The sequence below is a fragment of the Martes martes genome (genome assembly GCF_963455335.1).
Source record: "Martes martes genome assembly, chromosome: 9".
NCBI lineage: Eukaryota > Metazoa > Chordata > Mammalia > Carnivora > Mustelidae > Martes > Martes martes.
This window is the reverse complement of record NC_137896.1, coordinates 68,418,759-68,437,712: the sequence shown is the minus strand read 5'-3', so window position 1 is coordinate 68,437,712 and position 18,954 is coordinate 68,418,759. Positions and strand designations below refer to the sequence as shown.

At 38.5% G+C, this 18,954-nt stretch overlaps 1 protein-coding gene across 1 annotated transcript in view; it reads left to right on the top strand.

Annotated features, from left to right (window-relative positions):
- Nucleotides 1-18,954, top strand: part of FSHR (follicle stimulating hormone receptor) — a gene marked incomplete at both ends in the record, with an annotated part of 158,707 nt that overhangs the window by 13,206 nt on the left and 126,547 nt on the right. The gene's annotated exons all lie outside the window — the stretch shown is intronic.

The window sequence follows — 18,954 nt, the reverse complement described above, 5'->3', positions numbered from 1 at the left end:
ATCTTGTCTCTCAAATACAGTCAGCTCTCTGAGGGCCAGCATTCCATCCCTCTCTTGCAGTCATCCAGGGCTGGGTACTCAGTAACTACTCAATTGGGAGGACATGCACAGACAGAAGATAAATGAGCAAGGTCATGAATAAACAGAGGAGGACTGGAAAGTAAATGCCAATGGTCATTTCCACTGATAAACTGCAAAATAACAAGAAGTTGTCTAATAATGTTCAAGAGCCATTTGAGCTATTTGTGTGTGCCTATGGGAGAGGTGATTGGTGGGGCAAACTCCACTCTCTGTTGCCCCTTACACATTTCCTACGAAGACAAGTCCCTTAGAAATAACTAACTGTCAGCAGGTCGAGAAGCTCATCTTCTGAAGGTGTAAAGGCTTAAAAAAAAGTGAATGCTATGTGAAAATGGAGTGCTGGATGAAGGCTTGGAGAGCTCTGTAGATATTCCCTAAATTGTCTTCATGCAATGTTAATGAACCTTGCTGATGATGTTACAAAAGCTCCACAGAGTTTAAAAAAAAAAAAAAAATCCTTAGTGATCTCATATGACCTCACAGCCTCTTTTCTAAGATTTCTTCCCAATTTGAGGAACTGTACCTCTGTTGTCTCATCTTGGATGTGGTTTGAAGTCTGAACACCTTGCTCTAACTAGTCCACATCTTATGTAATATAATTTGAGAAGCACCAAACTGGCTCAGTTCAACCAAAATATCTCCCCTGCTATTTGTTGCAATGCCACCATTAATAAAGTAATTCTGGGAGCCTTCAAGATTGTCTTAACTTCTAAGACTCTGCAGCTAAAATATGAAACCCTCTTGGAAGAGTAGTATCTTAAGCTTTTGAAGACTAGCCCTTTGCTATAGCATTTTTCAAAATATATTCCCCATAACCCTACTTTTTTAAGACACTCAAGAAAGAGCAAATTTTAAAAAGTCTTCCATGACCTTGGGTTTGGAAAAACTACATGCTTTATCCCCATTCTAAAGATTCACAATGTACATATTAAAGGCTCTCGGAAGCATTCCAATTTTATGTAACCCATAAGTGGTTCTATAGAATACACTTTAGGAAACTGATTTAGTGAGATGTAGCTAACTAAGATTACAATTTGGCAAATGTGCCTCCATATATGCCCAGAGGAGCTGGAGTGTTGAGCAAGTCAGTATATACAACCCAATATAGACATCAAAAACTATTTCCCCTCTTTTTAAAAATCTATATCTGTCAGTTCTTCATCTGTGCAAATCTGCTTTGCTCTTCAAATCAGAGAACTATGATGCTACATGAACTTTAGAGAGCATACGCTTCCTGTCTCCCCTTGCTTCAGGAATGAAAAATGAGGCCAAGCCAGATGAAATGACTTGCCTAAGGTCATGTGGGTGATTAAAGCTATTGTCTAGCCTCTATTTCCAAAGCCAAAAATGTAAACCCACAATTTACAAATTTCTATGTCTGGATTCCTTATAAAACCTACCTCTCTACTCCCACAAAGAACAGACAATCTTCCATACCACCTGTGCCTCTCCTTACACCCAGGGGAACACTTTCCAGATTTTATGAGCATCAGAATTCTACTGTTATTTTCCTTTGACCTTCACCTGCTTTTGAAAAACACCATTATTAAGACAGAAAACAAGCACACAAGTCATTCAAAGAACACATTTTGGTGGTTTTTAGTATATTCACAGTTGTGTGCAACTATCACCATAGTCAATTTCAAAACATTTTTATTACCTCAAAGAAAATCCTTTATCCTTCTGCTAGCACTCTCCTCCCTACCCTCTTCCACCCAGACCTGAGCAACCACTAATCTGCTTTCGGTCTCTAAATTTCTCTACAATGGACTTTCTTCTGGATGGAATTATATGAGGCTTTTGTGACCAGCTTCTTTCACTTAGCATACTATTTTCGTGATTCATTCAAGTTGTAATAGGTATCAATATTCCATTCTTGTTATGGCTCAAAATATTCCTTTGCATAGATATATCGCATTTTGTTTGAGCATTTGTCAGTTGATGGACATTTCGATTACTCTCCTTATGGCTATTATAAATAATGCTACTGCTACTTTAAACATTTTCGTATAAGTTTTCGTGTGGACATGTGTTTTCATTTTTCTTGGTATATACCTAGAAGTGGAATAGTCGAGTCATATGGTCACTTGATGTTTAATACACAAACTGTTTTCCAAAGTGGCTGAGCCATTTTATGTTCTCATGTGTGAGGTGCCTATTTCTCCACATCTTTGTCAATCCTTGTTGTTATCTGACATTTTTTATTCTAGCCATCCCAGTGAGTAGGAAGTGATATGTCATTGTGGTTCTGATTCGTATTTATCTTATGAGCAGTGATGTGGCACATAATTTTATATGCTTATTGGCCATTCGTATCCCTTCTTTATTGAATATCTCTTCAGATTCTGTGCCCTTTATTTAGTTGGTTGTCCTTTCATTATTGAGTTGTGAGAGTTCCTTGTACATTCCAGAAACAAGTCCCTAATCAGGTGTATAATTTGCACATTTGGCCCATTCAGTGAATTGTCTTTTCACTTTCTTTTTTTTTTCTTAAGATTATTTTTATTTATTTATTTGACAGACAGAGATCAAAAGTAGGCAGAGAGGCAGGCAGAAAGAGAGGAAGGGAAGCAGGCTCCCTGCTGAGCAGGGAGCCCGATGCGGGGCTCGATCCTAGGACCCCGGAATCATGACCTGAGCCGAAGCCAGAGGCTTTAACCCACTGAGCCACCCAGGCGCCCTGTCTTTTCACTTTCTTGATGGTGTCCTTTGAAGTACAAAGCTTTTAATTTTTATAGAATATAATATATATTTTTAAAACTTTGTTATCTGTGTTTTGGTGTCATATCTGTAATCAAAAACCCCTTGCCGAATTCAGGGTCATAAAGATGTACTCCTATGTTTTCTTCTAAGAGTTTTACAGTATTAACTCTTACATGCAGTCTTTGATCCATTTGGAATTTTTGTATGTGATATTATGTTATTGTCCAACTTCATTCTTTTCCAAGTAGATAACCAGTTGTCCTAGTACCATTTGTTGAAAAGACTACTCTTTCCTTATTAAATGGTCTTGGCACCATTGTTGAAAATTAGCTGACCATAAAGGTATAGATGTATTTCCAGACTTTCAGCTCTGTTCCATTGATTTGTATGTTTATTCTCCTGTAAGTACCACACTGTCTTCCTCAGTATTGCTTTCTAGTAAGTTTTGATATCAGGAAGCATGAGTCCTCTAACTTTGTTCTTTTGCCAGATTGTTTAGTTTGCACTTCTGTATGAATTTCAGAATCAACATGTCAATTTCTACAAAGTAATGAGCTGATTCTGATAAGAGATTGTACTGAGTCTACAACTCCGTTTGAGGATTATTGCCACCTGAATGATGTGAAGTCTTCTGACTCATAAACATGATGATTTTCCATTTATTTTGATCTTCTATAATTTCTTTCAATGTTTCATAGTTTAAGTTACACATTTTGTACATCTTTTATTAAATTTACTGTTTTTATTCTTTTTGATACGTTAATGAATGAAATTATTTTAAAATTTTCAGTTTGTTCATTACAAGTATATAAAATTGATTTTTTATATACTTAAGTATATAAAAAATCTTATTTTTATATACTGATCTTGTAAACTGTAACCCTACCTGAATTCGTTAGTTCTAACAGGTTTTTCGTTGATTCTACAGGATTTTCTATATAGAAGAACATGTCATCTGTGAATGGAAATATTTTTCACTTCTTCCTTTCTACTCTGTATAATATGTCGTTGTTACTTTTTATTGCCTACTTGCCCCACCTAGAATCTTCAATACAATTTGAAGTAGAGGTACCAAGAGTACACACCTTTGTCTTCATCTTGATTTGGGGAAAAACAACTAGTTTTTTACTATTAAGTATGGTGTTGGCTGTAGATTTTTCATAGATGCCCTCTATCGTGTTGAGGAGGTTCTCTTCTATTCCTCGTTTGTTGAATAATTTTTATCAAAAAAAGCTGTTAGGTTTTATCAAAAACTTTTTATGTATCTGTTGAAATGTTTAATTTTTCTTATCCGGTCAATATTATGTGTGACATTATAACATTGGGATGTTAAACTAACTGTGCATCCTTGGGATAAATCCCACTTAATCATCATGTATAATCTTTTTACATGGATTTGGTTTGCTAGAGTGTTGTTGAGGATTCTTATATCTGTATTCCTTTGAGATATTGGTCTATAGTTCTCTTTTCTTGTGATGTCTGTCTGGTGTTGATATGAAGGTAGTATCTGACTCATAAAATGAGTTAGAAAATGTTCCCTTCAAATTTTTTAGTAGATTTTTTGAAAAACTGGTATTAATCCTTCCTTAAGTATTTGGTAGAACTCAGTAGTGAAGCCATCTGGGTTATGGAAATATTCTTTGGAGTTCTTTTTTTTTTTTTTTTTTTTTTTTTACTAACTCATTGTCTTTACTTGATATAGATCTATTTGGATTTTCCATTTCCTATTGAGTCAGTTGCAGGAGTTACACCTTTCTAACAAATTTCTCAATTATTCTAAGTTATCTAATTCATTGAGTACATTTATTCATAGCATTCCTTATTGTTACCATAAAGTCAATTGTAATGTCCCTTCTTTCATTTCTGATTATAGTAACTTGAGTGTCCTCTCTTCATTTCTTGGTCATTTTAACTGAAGTTTGCCCGTTTTTTTAGATCTTTTCAAAGACTCAGCTTTAGGTTTCATTTTTTTCTATTCTCCCCTTCATTAATTTCTGCTGTACTCTTTGTTGTTTTCTTACTTCTCAAGTTAGGTTTAGGTTGCTCTTCTTTTCCCATTACCTTAAGATGGAAGGTTGATTTAATGTCTTTTTTTACTATAGGCATTTACAGCTATAAATTTCCCTAGAAGCATTGCCTTAGCTTTGCCTTAGCTACATCTCGCTATGCTATGTCTTGATTTTCATTCACCTCAAAGTATTTTGTTTCCTTTTTTACTTATGATACTTTGGCTATTTAGTAATATATTTTCAATTTTAGCATACTTGTGAGTTCCCATTTTTTTCCCTGCTACTGATTTCATATTTCAATCCACTGTTGTTGGACAACATACTTCATTTCTAACTTATCAAATTTATTGAGGATGTTTTTTATGGCCTAGCACATGATCTACTCCGGAGAATGTTCTATATGCACTAGAGAAGAATTTGTACCTGTTGTTGTTGTTTCTAATAGTGGTGTTTGAGGGTCCTATACAGTTGTTGATCTGTCTAGTTTTTCTACCCATTATTGAGAGTAGGGTGTTGAAGTCTTCAACTATTACTGTTGAATCTTCCATTTCTCCCTTAATTTCTGTCAGTTTTCATTTCATGTATTTTGGTGCCATGTTATTAAGGGCCTATATGTTTATAATCATTTTATCTTCCTGATGATTGAAACTGTTATCCTCATAAAACATCCCTCTTTCTGTCTACTAACATTTTTTGTTTGTTTTAAAATCTCCTACCTGATATTAGGATAGCCACTCCAGCTCTCCTGTGGCTGTTTTTACAAGATATGTCTCTCCTAATATTTTTATTTTCAATCATTTTTGTCCTTGAATATAATCTGTGTCCTTTAGAATATATAGTTAGATCATGTTTTTTATATCCTATTTGACAATCTCCATCTCATAATTAGGTTGTTTAATTCATTTGTATTTAATATTATTGATATGGTTGAATTTATATCTGCCATTTGACTTTTTGTTTTATATATGTCTTTTTTGTTCCTCTATTCATCCTTTACAACTGTCTTTCATATTAAGTGGATCTTTTCCAAGAAGCCTATTCATTTCTTTAATGATCTCTTTCACTATGTTTTTGAGATTTTTTTTTTTTTTTAAACAGTTGTTCTTATCAGAATCAGCTTTGGGTTTATACTAGATCAATTCCAGAGTAAGAGTAAGAATGAGAGAGAGAATGTCACACCTATAAAGCTCTATTCCTATCAGTTAAAAGAAAAAAAGAAAAAAATACGCATTTATGGAATCTTTTATCATTACATAATTACTTTTACTAGTGCTTTGTTTGTGTGGATGTGAACTACCATCTGGAGTCACCTGCTTCAGCCTGAATCAATTCCTTTACTAGTTCTTCTAAGGCAGGTCTGCTACCAACAAATTCTCTCAGTTTTTACTTATCTTGGAAAATATTTTGCCTTCATTTTTGCAAGATAGCTTTTCTAGATGTAGCACTCTTGGTTCACAGGTTTGCTTCCTCTGAGCACTTCAAACGTGTTATCCCACAATCCCAGGCCTCCATGAAGAGTGAACTGCTAGTTTTATTGAGGTTCTGTTGCAAGTAATGGCACTTTTTCTTTTGTTTTTAAGATTTTTCTCATTTTCTTTGACTTTAAGCATGTTTACTGTAATATATCTGTTTACAGGTCTTGGTGTGTATATCCTATTGGAGTTTATTGAGCTTACCAACTGTAGGATATTGTTTTTCAAAATATTTGGGAAGTTCTCACCATTACTTCTCTAAATATTTTTTCTTCTTCTCTCTCTCCTCTTCTATACTCTCATTACACACATATTGGTGTCCCTTCTTTTGGCTCCTGTTTCTCTAAGGCTCTCTTCATTTTTCTTCATTCTTCTTTCTCTCTGTTCTTTGGCTTGACTTATCTCTATTGATCTATTTTTTTCTAATTCTTCTGCAGATTAAAATCTACTGTGGAGACCCTCCAATTCTTTAACAAAATTTCAACTGTACTGCTGAACTGTAAAATTTGTGTATTTTTAAATAGTTTCTCTTTATTAATATTCTCAATTTGATGCAATATTGTCATTGTACTTTATTGCTTTAATCATGCTTTTACTTTTTTTAACATATTTACAATAGTCATAAATGACTGTTATCTTTTTCTGTTAAATTTGGCTACCTTGTTACTCTCAGAGTCAATTTCTGTTGCTTACCTTATTTTCTACTATATGGGTATACTTCCTTGTTTCTTTGTATGCCTCATAATTTGGGGCTGGAAAGTTGATATTTTTTTTTTAAGATTTTATTTATTTATTCATGAGCGATAGAGAGAGAGGCAGAGGGAGAAACAGGCTCCCCAGGGAGCATGGAGTCTGATGTGGGACTTAATCCCAGGACGCTAGGGTCATGACCTGAGCCAAAGGCAGACTCTTAACCATCTGAGCCTCCCAGGTGCTTGAAAGTTGGTGTCTTAGAAAAGATATTATAGCATTCTGGGTACTGATTCTCCCTCCATGGCTTGCTATTTGTTTGTTTACTTAGTGACTGGCTGGGTTCTTTTAGTCAAAGACTCTAGTGTTCTCAGGGAGATACAGGGCTGCATACACCCGCAGTCATCCTGGGAGTAAAGTGGTACTGGGAGGGCTCTCTTTCACTTTTTCCTGACCACACCAAGATGTTAATCTGTATTACTTGCAGACAGATAATGTTACGATTCTCAGCAATCCCATGGAGACCGAAATTTCTTTACAGACTAAACAAATTGTGGCTCCTTCTAAGAAATAATTTCTGAGGTCAGTGTTTGATATTTGTTCTGGCTCTGAGAGGGCTTCTTCCAGCTGTCTTATTTTCCTAGTTCTTTCCTGCAAACTAGCCAGCCTATATTAGATACTTATTAGATCCATGAATCTCCCAATCGCCTTTTACCACACCTCTACTGGTTTTAAGAATGCTCTTAGGCTTAAACTTTTCCATGCTCCATTGCAAATGAAGTCCTTTCCCTTGGGAAGAGGATACCAGATATATGTTTTGTAGACTGCTTTCCCTCTACCTCCCTAGACAAAATCTCAGTTCCAGCACTGGAACCAGGAGTGGATTCAATGGCAACTTCTCTCTGAGATCCTCCTTCTAGGAGTTAAGCACTTGGTGAAAGGTAGGGTAGCCACCTAAGATACTCTCGGTTTGATTCTTCGGCCATGGAAGCACCACCTCATGTGCCCAGGCAGGAGCTACTGGGGCCCCAGGATTCTCAGCAGGCTACACCCAAGAGACAGCCTCTGATGCATAAGTGTGGCTTGACAAGGGGAAAAAAGCCCCACTTCCTAACTGCATTTGCCCAGGACAGAGCCTCAGCAACAGGCACCTGGAGGCAGAATAAGATAAGCTGAAGTCCTGCTCCTCTGGGGAAGAGGGTCCTGCAGGTGGAGCTGGAGGGAGAAGGAACCCATGTTCTTGGTTGCTACGGTCTGGAGTAGAGTCTCTGCCTTTCTGAGATGGGAAAGGAGAGAGAAACGATGATTTTTGGTTTAAATGTTACAGACTCTTGCCTTTTTCATAGGTTTTCTTAAATAGATGTTTCCTTCTTTGCTCTTTGCCCTTAGGAGCATTTTCAAAGGCTTTGGATAGTTTTTGTTGTTGTTATTTTCCTTTGTTTTTATAATTTTCACCAGTTTCGCTACAGAGCAGGTCAGCATAGTTCCTCGCACTGTTATGCTCAAAGTCTATCTCACCACTGTGTTCTTGATCAGACAACACAGAGCGGGAGTAGGTTGTTGGAGAAACCAAAAAAGCAGTCTCGTACCCAGGATAATCATTTCTGAGGTTCTTTGTGTGCCCTTGAACAAAGGGAACACTTGGACAAGCCAGGAGGAAAGAAATGTTATCACAGCTAAAGTTTTTCATCCCATTTTTTACTTTAATGTTTTCCACGTACATTATTAGTTTTAAATAATTCAGTACACATGTCCTAAATACTGGTCTGGTGAATGTTAATGGCTGAATCACCTGCAAAGTAAGGCCACTAACAACTGCTCTTCCTATCGGCCTCACTGTTTCTTAAAAACCATGATACAGTGTGCAAAACCGGTGGAAATACAGTTACAACTGAAAGGGTGCTTTCCAGGTCTGCTTCAGTTTGTTAGATCACAGGAAAGAACAGATTTATTTTCTCCTGAACAGAATAGAGACAAAATGACCTTCTCCCTGTGTATTTACAGTCCTGACCATTTGACTTAAGTATTTTCAGCAACAGAGAGTGTGCAGTGGTACCGAATGGAAAACAAGCCAAGAAAGTATCAAAACCCGGAGTTCAGCATCTTCACAGAAAAATCATTGAGACCCTAAACCAAACAGTACATCATGCACAACCTGCTCCTCCAGCAACACACCTTTACTGAATACTTACTGTGTACAGCCATTTGCTGGGATAGAAGAGCCAAAGATACAGCCCTGACCCATGAACTCTTAATGTAGCTGAAGAGAGTAAACACACACACATACACATTCACAGGAAGAGAAGGCTTTTCAGTTTATCATGTGATGACATAAGGAGAGAATAAATGGAACAAAATTAGAGCACTGTGTACGTTCTCTGAAGGGACAAATCCCTATGCTTGAGATTAAATATAGAGCACTTCCTCGGAAAGGTGACACTGGAGCTAGATATTTTTTAAAAAGCTTTAAGTATACGGTACACTAAAGGAGATGCATGGTAAGCAGGAAGAACACATGGAGAGCTAGGCACAGAGCAGCAAATCAAAGAAAGGGTTTCTTCTCCTGAAGGAAATAGTACTGCTGCTAAATCAATTTCATTGCTAGAAATGTGCCAAGTATACACTCAGGTGAGGGTGGGGGAAATTGGAGCATTTCCGTTCCAGATCTTCAAGGTCAAGAAATACTGTCTAACAGGAAGAAAATGAAGTTCCCTTTTAACAATCTGTGAAAGTTTAGGTAAAAAGGACTAAGATATAGTTCATAGAAACTGATCGGGTTGTAATAAAAGGTTTCAGAAATCTCCATAACTGAATGTAGAACAGATTAGATCCTGCCTTAGTCTGTAGTTAAGAAATACAAATTACTTAAGTCACTTGAAGTCTCTTCAAACAGAATTAGTTTTTTATTCATTTATTTGTTTCAAGTGCCTGAAGTGGGGAACAACTGAGATCATATTACGCCTGGCAGATCTTTGGATCTAAAGCCACATGTAATCTAAAATAAATAACTCCTTCAGAGACACTTATTTAAACATTAGGTTAATTTATTCTTTTACACAGTAAGCAAATTGGCTTCAATTAGATCTAGACAATCTTTCCTAGAATTAAGTTGAAACTACCATTTCGTTTGTTGATCCCCAAGTTAAAAAAAAAAAAAAAAGATGAAATGAATGAATGATTTTAGAAAGATAAACTCAAAGATGTTTCAGATATCCTGCCTCCCCATTTACTGTACTTTTCTAACTCTGCCTTCAGGACAGGCAGTCAAAATCAGCTACTGATCCGTAACCCATCTAATTCTGTCTTTGTCTTACCCTAAGTTATCTCCCTTCCAATAATCATTATAGTCTCAGTGACACTCCAGGGAAGATCAATTCCTTCTGACTAAATAGAAAAGCCCAGTCTTTGTTTATTTCACTGTTGTTTGAGCCCTGCAACAGCCACCCTCTTGTTTTCAGCAAAGTTGAATAATTTGTCTGTTACCCCCTCCAGGGAAGATTTGTCACCCTTTAGGAACCGCCCCCCACCCCTTCAGTAGGAATAATTAGAACCACTTAGATATCAGAACTGCATTTCCCAGCAACTGGAATTGGCTAAATGTTGTTTACTTCAAGATTGTTTAAAGGAAAAGTCCTTTAACCCCTAGAGGGGTAGAGTCTTTCTTATTTTCTCTCCACTAAGAAAGATGTGAAGCTACAGAAGGCATTCATATTTGTAAAACCCTCAGAAAACAAGGATTCCCATGACTTGTTTCTGACTTAGATTTGGCAAGTATTATGGATGACTTAGACCTCAGGAGATATTGTTGAATAAATAAAATGAATGAGTTGCACTAAATTCAATTGACAAGATGAACTCAATCGGATTAGATCACATTGGAATGAACTGAAAGGAGCTTCTCTGGACTGACAGAGTAGCTGTCACGTAAAGGAAGGTCAAGCTGTGCCAATCGCCAGCTAATCAAAGCCAGAACTTGGAATGATCAGGAGTCCTCCTGGCTTTTGAGAAGAATGAAGTTAAATGATTTGGCAAAGACAATAGCAAAGTGGGAGACACCAGAGACTCCAGACATAATAACAATATACTCAAATAATTGGGCTTACAGTATTGAGTACTTACTATGTGCTCCACGTGTTTCCCTGTATTATCTCATTTATTCCTCAGGGTAACCAGGTAGGCCAGACCCTAATATTATCTGCATTTGCAGATAAAGCAACTAGGAATAAAACAATTAAGCAACTTGCCCAAGTAGCACATCCAGGATTGGACCCCAGAAGCAAGACCCTAAGACTCTTAATCATTTCAAGATGTCATGGGGAGTGGAGGAAGAGAATTTATAATATAGTCTAAATAAAAACTTTTAAAAAGGAAATACCATTTTGGGAAAATGGAGAAAGAGAAGAAAGTATGATTATTTCTTCTCTTGAGGACTTGAAGTTATATACCTGTTCTAATCTCCTTTTTTAAAGCTTTTAAAAAGCCATATTTCACAATTCTTGGGTCACCTGAAGTTAGACCTTGGTATTTATGTCAAATACATTGTACAGAGCCTTGTAGGTATGTCAAGGTTCTAATATCTGGGAATGCCATAAAGTGAAGCCTTCTTAAAAATAGTACATAATTTCATATTCATATTTTTCTATCCTTTATATTCCAAAACATAGCTCCATAATGTTGAAAATGTTCAACTTGAGTATCTGGGTGGCTCAGCTGTGTAATCGACTGCCTTTGGCCCAGGTCATGATCCTGGAGTCCTGGGATCAAGCCCACATTGAGCTCCCTGCTCAGCAAGGAGTGAGCTTCTCCTTCGGCCCTTTCCCCCTCTCATGTTCTCTCTCTCTCTCTCTCTCTCTCTCAAATAAATAAATAAAATCTTAAAAAATAAAAGAAAAGAAAAAATATTCAACTAATACCTTAGGACTCAGAGACCCTAGTCAATATTGGACGCCATGCTCTGCCCTCACCTCCAGATGGACCAGGAACCCTGACATGGCATTATCTCCCTGCCCTGGATACCAAAGTCCTGTTCACCTCTGAATTTTCTGTGAAGAATAACCAAATGCCTCTGCTGAGCCTGACACAGAGATATTCTAATCAACCTATTAGAATGAGAACTGCCCAAGTGATAATAATTATTCACTTCTCTAGTTCTGACCATCTAAGCTCTTTAGATCCTGAACAAACAGAACTCGTTACATATGGTTTTGTAGGCCACTTAGCAGTCTCTGCTCACTAAGAATCAGATGGGAATCAAGTCATCAGGGATGGCTGTAGATGCAGAGAGGCAAATGGTGACTCAGAATCCTCGGATGTGAATGATGGATTTGCTGTGAGGTGTGAGGCAGAGGCCAAAGAATAATGCCCAAGTCTAGCATTTACAATCTAGTGGATGGCAGTGTCATTTACTGAGTTATGTGAGGAGCAGACTGGCAGAGGATGGGGAGGGTAAAAACAAAAGTAAAGTTTGGGACATGAATTTGACCTGAGTTTGAAACATATGAGCGAAGAAGCAAACAGATGAATTTTCTAGAAGATTTAGGTGCTTTAACCACCATGTGGGATGAGAACATGAAATTAGGATTGTCCTGTGATATTCTTAATGAATCCAACCTATTTTCTAGTAATTTTTAGTTTTGTTTCTCTGTTTATTTGTAAACACCTCACCAACTATAAATTGCCAATCCTAGAAGAAATTACTGGAGTTGATGTTTTCTGGTCTATAGTTTCTAGAATCTGTTTTCCATCTTTCTGAAAAAGAAATGGATCATTACTTGTTACTCTCCAGTCTTTTTTTTTGTCTTTTTTTTAAAGATTTTATTTACTTATTTGACGGACAGAGATCACAAGTAGGCAGAGAGGCAGACAGAGAGAGAAAAGGAAGCAGGCTCTCTGCTGGGCAGAGAGCCTGATGCGGGGCTCGATCCCAGGACCCTGGGATCATGACCTGAGCCGAAGGCAGAGGCTTTAACCCACTGAGCCACCCAGGTGCCCCAACTCTCCAGTCTTCTGATAGCACTCCTGTTGATAATTCTTCAAAGATCAGGAGTTGCCTCTTCATTTACCCAAGTCTTTTCAGAGCCTTGAGATACCACCCTCCTGTGTCAGGAAGAAGAAACTCAACTGAAATAGCTCGCTCTTCCCTCTCTCTCCTCTCATATACCGAACTTCACTTCCAATACGACAAAAGACAGTTCAACACTCTTCAGGGCTGTTCTCCAGGATTAAGAAGGGAGAGGTCAAATAGAAATCAGTTACTCCTGTGTTCTTTTGTTATCTCTGAGAGTTACAGTAGCGGCAGGTTGATTGGTAGCTCTTGTCCTGAATGCAGATGAAGAGTCTTCTTTGTAGGTCTTAGTATTTACCCCAAGCCCCAACATACTCTAGGACTTAGGTTCCTGTCATTCTTTCATCTTTACTTGTGATTTTGGCCTTCTTTCCTTTGTATGGTATAACCTTTAGTGTAATGTTTTTCAAGATGTTTTCTCAGCCATTGTTCCATCTGTCCATATGTGTGTGTGTTTAAGATCCTGTATAAATACTTTTAATTCTATTATTACTGCTTAATAAAATGTTTCCATTCATTCATTTAACAAGTATCTTTTGAGCATGCACTGAAGTAGTTACTGTGAAGGACAAAAAGACTAACCAGACACAGATCTGAGTTTAAGAAGTTAACACACCAGCATGGGAGTAGGTCATGTATAAATCACAGATGCCATAAGAGAGAAAAGTCTTATGGGAGTTCAGAGAAGGAAGATACTACAGGCGGCATTCGTGGATGACATGGTGGATCAGAGAAGAAAAGTTTCATGGAGTAGATGGCAGTAGACCTACACCTTGAATAATTTACAAAAGGGAAGATGGTGTGCGTGTGTGTGTGTGTGTGTGTGCATGTGCGTGTATGCTGGCCTTTGTTGAGGGAGAGGCAGGGTATTTCAGAAGTAGGAAAGAGAACATTATTGAAAATCAGTCTTTAATTAACACAGGAAACTTAAATGTATGTACTTGTTCCATTCCATTTCTTACTCCTTCTTTTTTTTTTCCCATAGTGCACATTTCTTGCAATTCCTTATCTATATTGTCTTAAATGCTCAGATATTTCCTTTTTTTTTTTGCCACCTTAGGACGATTTTTCACCCAAGATCATTACTTTCCACCTTTCCCCACCTCTCTTTGAGTTTACCCAGAACACCCTTGGTTTCTCACCATTTACCTGCCAGCTTGACAGAGGTAGACAATCTCTCTCTCTGGTGAATACAGAAAGCAGAGGTAAAGGATGAATACCTCCCTGGGGGGCAGGCTTGCTGGCCATCCCTGTAACCCTCAAGTTCCATCTCCTGAGAGGCATATCATAGGACAAATAAACCATAAAGTAGTAGAATGACCCCAAGGCTTGGAGGGAGGAGGCCTGGGTTCTGGTTCTAGTCCCAAGAACACTTCATTATATAACCCAGGAAAATCACTTAACATTTCTGGGCCTCAGTTTACTCCTTTATAAATAACTAAACCCAGTGATTGCCAAAGTCATAACCATCTACACTAAATAGAAAGAAAACTTGAGCCCTGGGAATGAACTGTGACTGAGTTTGTTCAACCATTTAATAACAAACCAGCTTCATGTCTGGTTCACTGTGCTCTGCAGACTGCTGCTTCCGTGACCCTTTACAGCTTTGTCATTTGTGAGTCTAGGAATCTCACATGCGCAGGGAAAATCTTGCCCCCTCCCTTCTTTTTTTTTTTCCAAGCCACTTTCTTCTAGCTTGTGATGATTAAGTGGCAGCAGGAATAAGCTAAAGGGCCAGGGTCTTTTTACTGACAATTTGTCCTCTAGACCCTGCCCCAGGAGGAGAGGTAGCAGAGGTTAACAGGCTCAGCAGCCACCTGCAGTTTTCTAGTCGGTAGGTCTCTTAGCAGCTGACATTCTGTCCACACCACTATAGCTAGTGGCAAGATTGGGAGCAAGGACCAGGGTGATTGTTTCTGGCTTTCTTTGTCTAAGTCTAATATTCAAAACCAACAGTCCTACAAATTTGAGGCAGCAGATGACCTTAAATTCCTCAAGTAACTGAATATCATTTCCTAAAGAAAGAAGGAAGCAAAGTTTGGTGACCACCAGTTCACTCATTCATTCAACAAAACCCACTGATTGCCTACTGTGTGTCAGACAACGCTCTATATGCTAGAGAGAGAGCCGATAACAAAACAGACTGCAGGAAAAGATAGAAAGCTCTCATGGAACCTATACTGTATAGTAGATGATTGAAAATGAACATGAACAATAAAATGTAAAATATGCTAGATAGTGATGTGTCCTAAGAAAAATAAAACAGGAAAAGGAAGTAGGAAGGGTCAGAAGGGGTAAATACACGGGTCATAAAAGCCCTTCAGAGAAGGAACCAACTGAGTCAAGCCTTCAAGGGGGTGATGGACTCAAGTATTTGAACAACTTAGTGAAGAGGTTTGCAGGAGAGGAGCCAGCAGGACCAAGGAGTCAGGGACTTGAGTCAGGGATACGCCTGCTCATACAAGGGACCTCAAAAAAGTCAGAGTGCCTGGAATGGATGAGTGAAGAAGGCATAGTGCAAGGTAAAGTCAGAGAGTAATGGAGAAGTTTGCATGTAATGAAGGACATGTAGACCCTTGTAAGGACACTCGCTCTTTTTCGGGGTGAGATGGGAAGCCATGGGAAGGATGTGATCTGATTCAAGCTCACAGAGAATACTGTTAAGAAGAGACTGAAGGATGCCAAGAGAGAAGTAGGAAAACCAGTTAAGAGCTATTACAATAATCCATGTGAGAGTAAATGATAGATCCTATGAAGGTGGGGACAGTAGAGATAATGAGAAGGGGTCAGATTCTGGGTGTATTTTGAAGGCAAACACAGTAAGAGCACTGAAAAACTGAATATGAGGTATAAGGGAAAACAGTGTCAGAGACAGCTATAGGTATATGAACCTGAACAATGAGAAAAATGAAGTTGCTTCCCAAGATGAGAAAGAATGCGGGAGAAACAGGGCTTGTTTGCGGGGGGGGGGGGGGGGGGGGGGCGCTGGTAAAAGGAGCGGTAAGGACTATGAGACAGACCTAACCAAAGAAAGACAGATCTTTATCCACTTAAAAATAATTCCATAGTCTAAAGACTTGATTTGGATATCATATTCTTATTTTCTGATGCTACCCAGGCTAAACTTCTGTCTGTCCTTTGCCCTTAGAATGTTAACACTAAAATCTTATGCTTAAAAAACAAAACTGAAGAGTTTGTGGATGATTACATTATACTTCAAAATTACCTTTTAAAAATGCCTCCAAATTGCTAAGTAAGTTCCCTCCAGCTATTAATGTAAACCATGTACCCTCTTCTCTAGTGATGATGCAGGGAAGACCCTCTCTTCCCTGAAGATAACTACCAGATCTGTTCCTTTTATCAGCAACACTCATACCCTTCCTCTTTGCTTTGTCTTCCCCCTTGGCAAAGTCCCAGTGCCTCTACAAATCCCCTCTCTCCTTCTCCCTGACCCCCACCCACCCTCTGCCAAAGACCAATAGGATATGCGAAACCTGCTTGGAGGGCATGACTTATTTTACAACAGTTTTATAGACACGATATGGAAGACAGAGTCTCTCCCTATATTACTATGTTACTCAAGTAAGTAAGTCACTGAAATTTGTCAGGTTCTGGTTTTTTGTTTTTGTTGTTGTTGCTGCTGTTTTCTTTTTAATCACAAATCAAACTGTGGAGGGGGGGGGGAAGGAAGAAGGCAGGGAAGAAGAGAGGAAGGGAAGAACTGACAGAAATGAGGAGAGAGAAATACTACAATTCTTAGAGAACAGAGAATTATAATGGGCAAGGCAGATGGACTCCAACATATCTACTACATCCTTCACTTTATAAATGTAAAAGTTGAGATCCAGAGAGCTGAGGAAAACTTCCCCAAGACCCAGAGCCAGGATTTGGTGAAGCCAGGAAAGGAATTCAAAATTTTGGACCTTAATGGTTAGCAGAAGTGAGTCCTTCTCAGCAGAAGGGACTTTAAAAGAGAGGCAAAGGACTGTAGATTGAACATGACAGGCAATGGGAAGCCACCGTGGGCCCTAAAGCTGGAGCAGGAAATCATGTTTTCAGTGTGCCTCCTTGAAGGTAAGTGTCCAAGACAAGTTAGAAAAGAGACAAACTGGTGAGAAGGAGACAGAGCAGAGGCTATTCAGTCATGAGGTGAACAAGACTCTTGACCTGAATAACACTAGAAATGGAGAAGAAAGGTTGAATTCAAGAGAATCTTCCAAGGGGGAAGCAATCAGACTTCTGAGTAATGGGGTTGAAAGCCAGAGACGAGTCAAAGATGACTCCAACTGCCATAACCACAGAGGCTAGCTCACTGTTTCAAAAGCTTCTAGTAACCCTGTGGATCCATTCCTAGAGGAAACCAGGGCCATCCCCCATCCCTGACGTTGGAGTTTGACAGATCTGTCAGCATAATCAGTAAGGCACCAGTTCATTCCTGTGTAAGCCAAGAACATGCCCACATGGGTCTGTCAGTCTATTCTCAGCTCGCTCTTTCCATCTTGAAGGTACAAAGAAAAATGCTCAGAGCATGCTTTAGGCAAAGCATATTTTATCCCAAAGCTGAGAAAGAAAAAAGTTCACTCTTGTACCATCACCACCAGGATTTTTAAAGCACCAAGAAGTGGATAAAAGAAAATAAGCTACAGCAAGGGCTCTGATTCCTTAGTTTGGAGCATTTGCAGAGGTATGAATGTTGCCTGACTAAGCAAGCTTTGGGGAGGGGAAATACAGAAGGAAATTTGATTTAAGAGTTTGAATGAAAATTTTCTCAAATAAATAAGTAACTGGGAAAGAATCATGTTCAAGGGAAAGGGTATTCATTTTTGTCCTAAAGACACAGATCATGAAAGGATAAGGCAGAGAAGAGACACTACTTTATGGATATTATTCTTAAGGGGAAAAAAAAGAGGTCTTTCTTATTAAAAATGCAAGACTTGAGAATTTTGACATGGTGGTCCTCAGTCTTCCTATGACGAACTTCAATGTTGGAGCTTGGGTTATTATGCATGTAACTCTGTCTCCGAGCTTCTCTTTTCATATGCACCGAGGCATTCAGAATAACTTAGAGGCAAAGTCAAAGCTACATAGGAGTCTATCACTGATACCAGAACCTCAGCCAGGTATGCAAAAGCCCTCAAAGAGTATCTGGTATCCCAAAAATGATTAGCCCCCTTGCGCTGCTCTCAATGATAGCAATGTTCAGGGCTAGGGACTTTCAGAGATCTCCAAACACGCCAGATTTCTGTTCCTGAGAGTTCTACTTCTTCACAATAGCTAATATTTACAGAACATTTTTAACAGGCATTATCTCATCTGCTTCTCACAATATACAAGCATCTTAGTCCATTTGGGTTGCTAGAATACAATACCAAAACCAGAGTTTGGGTGAGTTATTAACAACAGACATTTATCTCTCAGTTCTCAGCAGATTCAGTGTTTGAGAAGAGCCTGATTTCTGGTCTGTAGATGAGATGACGGCACATTTCCACTGTAACCTCACATGGTGGAAGTGGCAAAGGAACTTTCTGGGATCTCTTTTATAAGGACACTAATCCCATCCATGAGGGCTCCATCCTCATGATCTCATCACTTCCCAAAGGTGCCACTTCCAAATATCATCACCAGGGGAGCTAGAATTTCAACATGCAAATTTGGAGGAGACACAAACCTTAAGACCGCAGCAGTAAGGTAGAGGTTACCATTCTGAACTGATGAGAAAACTGGAGGTCAGAGAGGTTAAATGATTTGCTCAAAGGTATGCACTTTATAAATGATGAAAATGAATCCAAATCCAAGGTTGTTGTGAAGACCAAAGGTAGGTCACGTCAACCACTCAGTAGCACGTCTGACATACAGATGCCACTTCATATAGTACCTATACCCCAAGACACAAGAACTTTACCAAAACAACTTGTCAACCACTTGAGCAATTCTT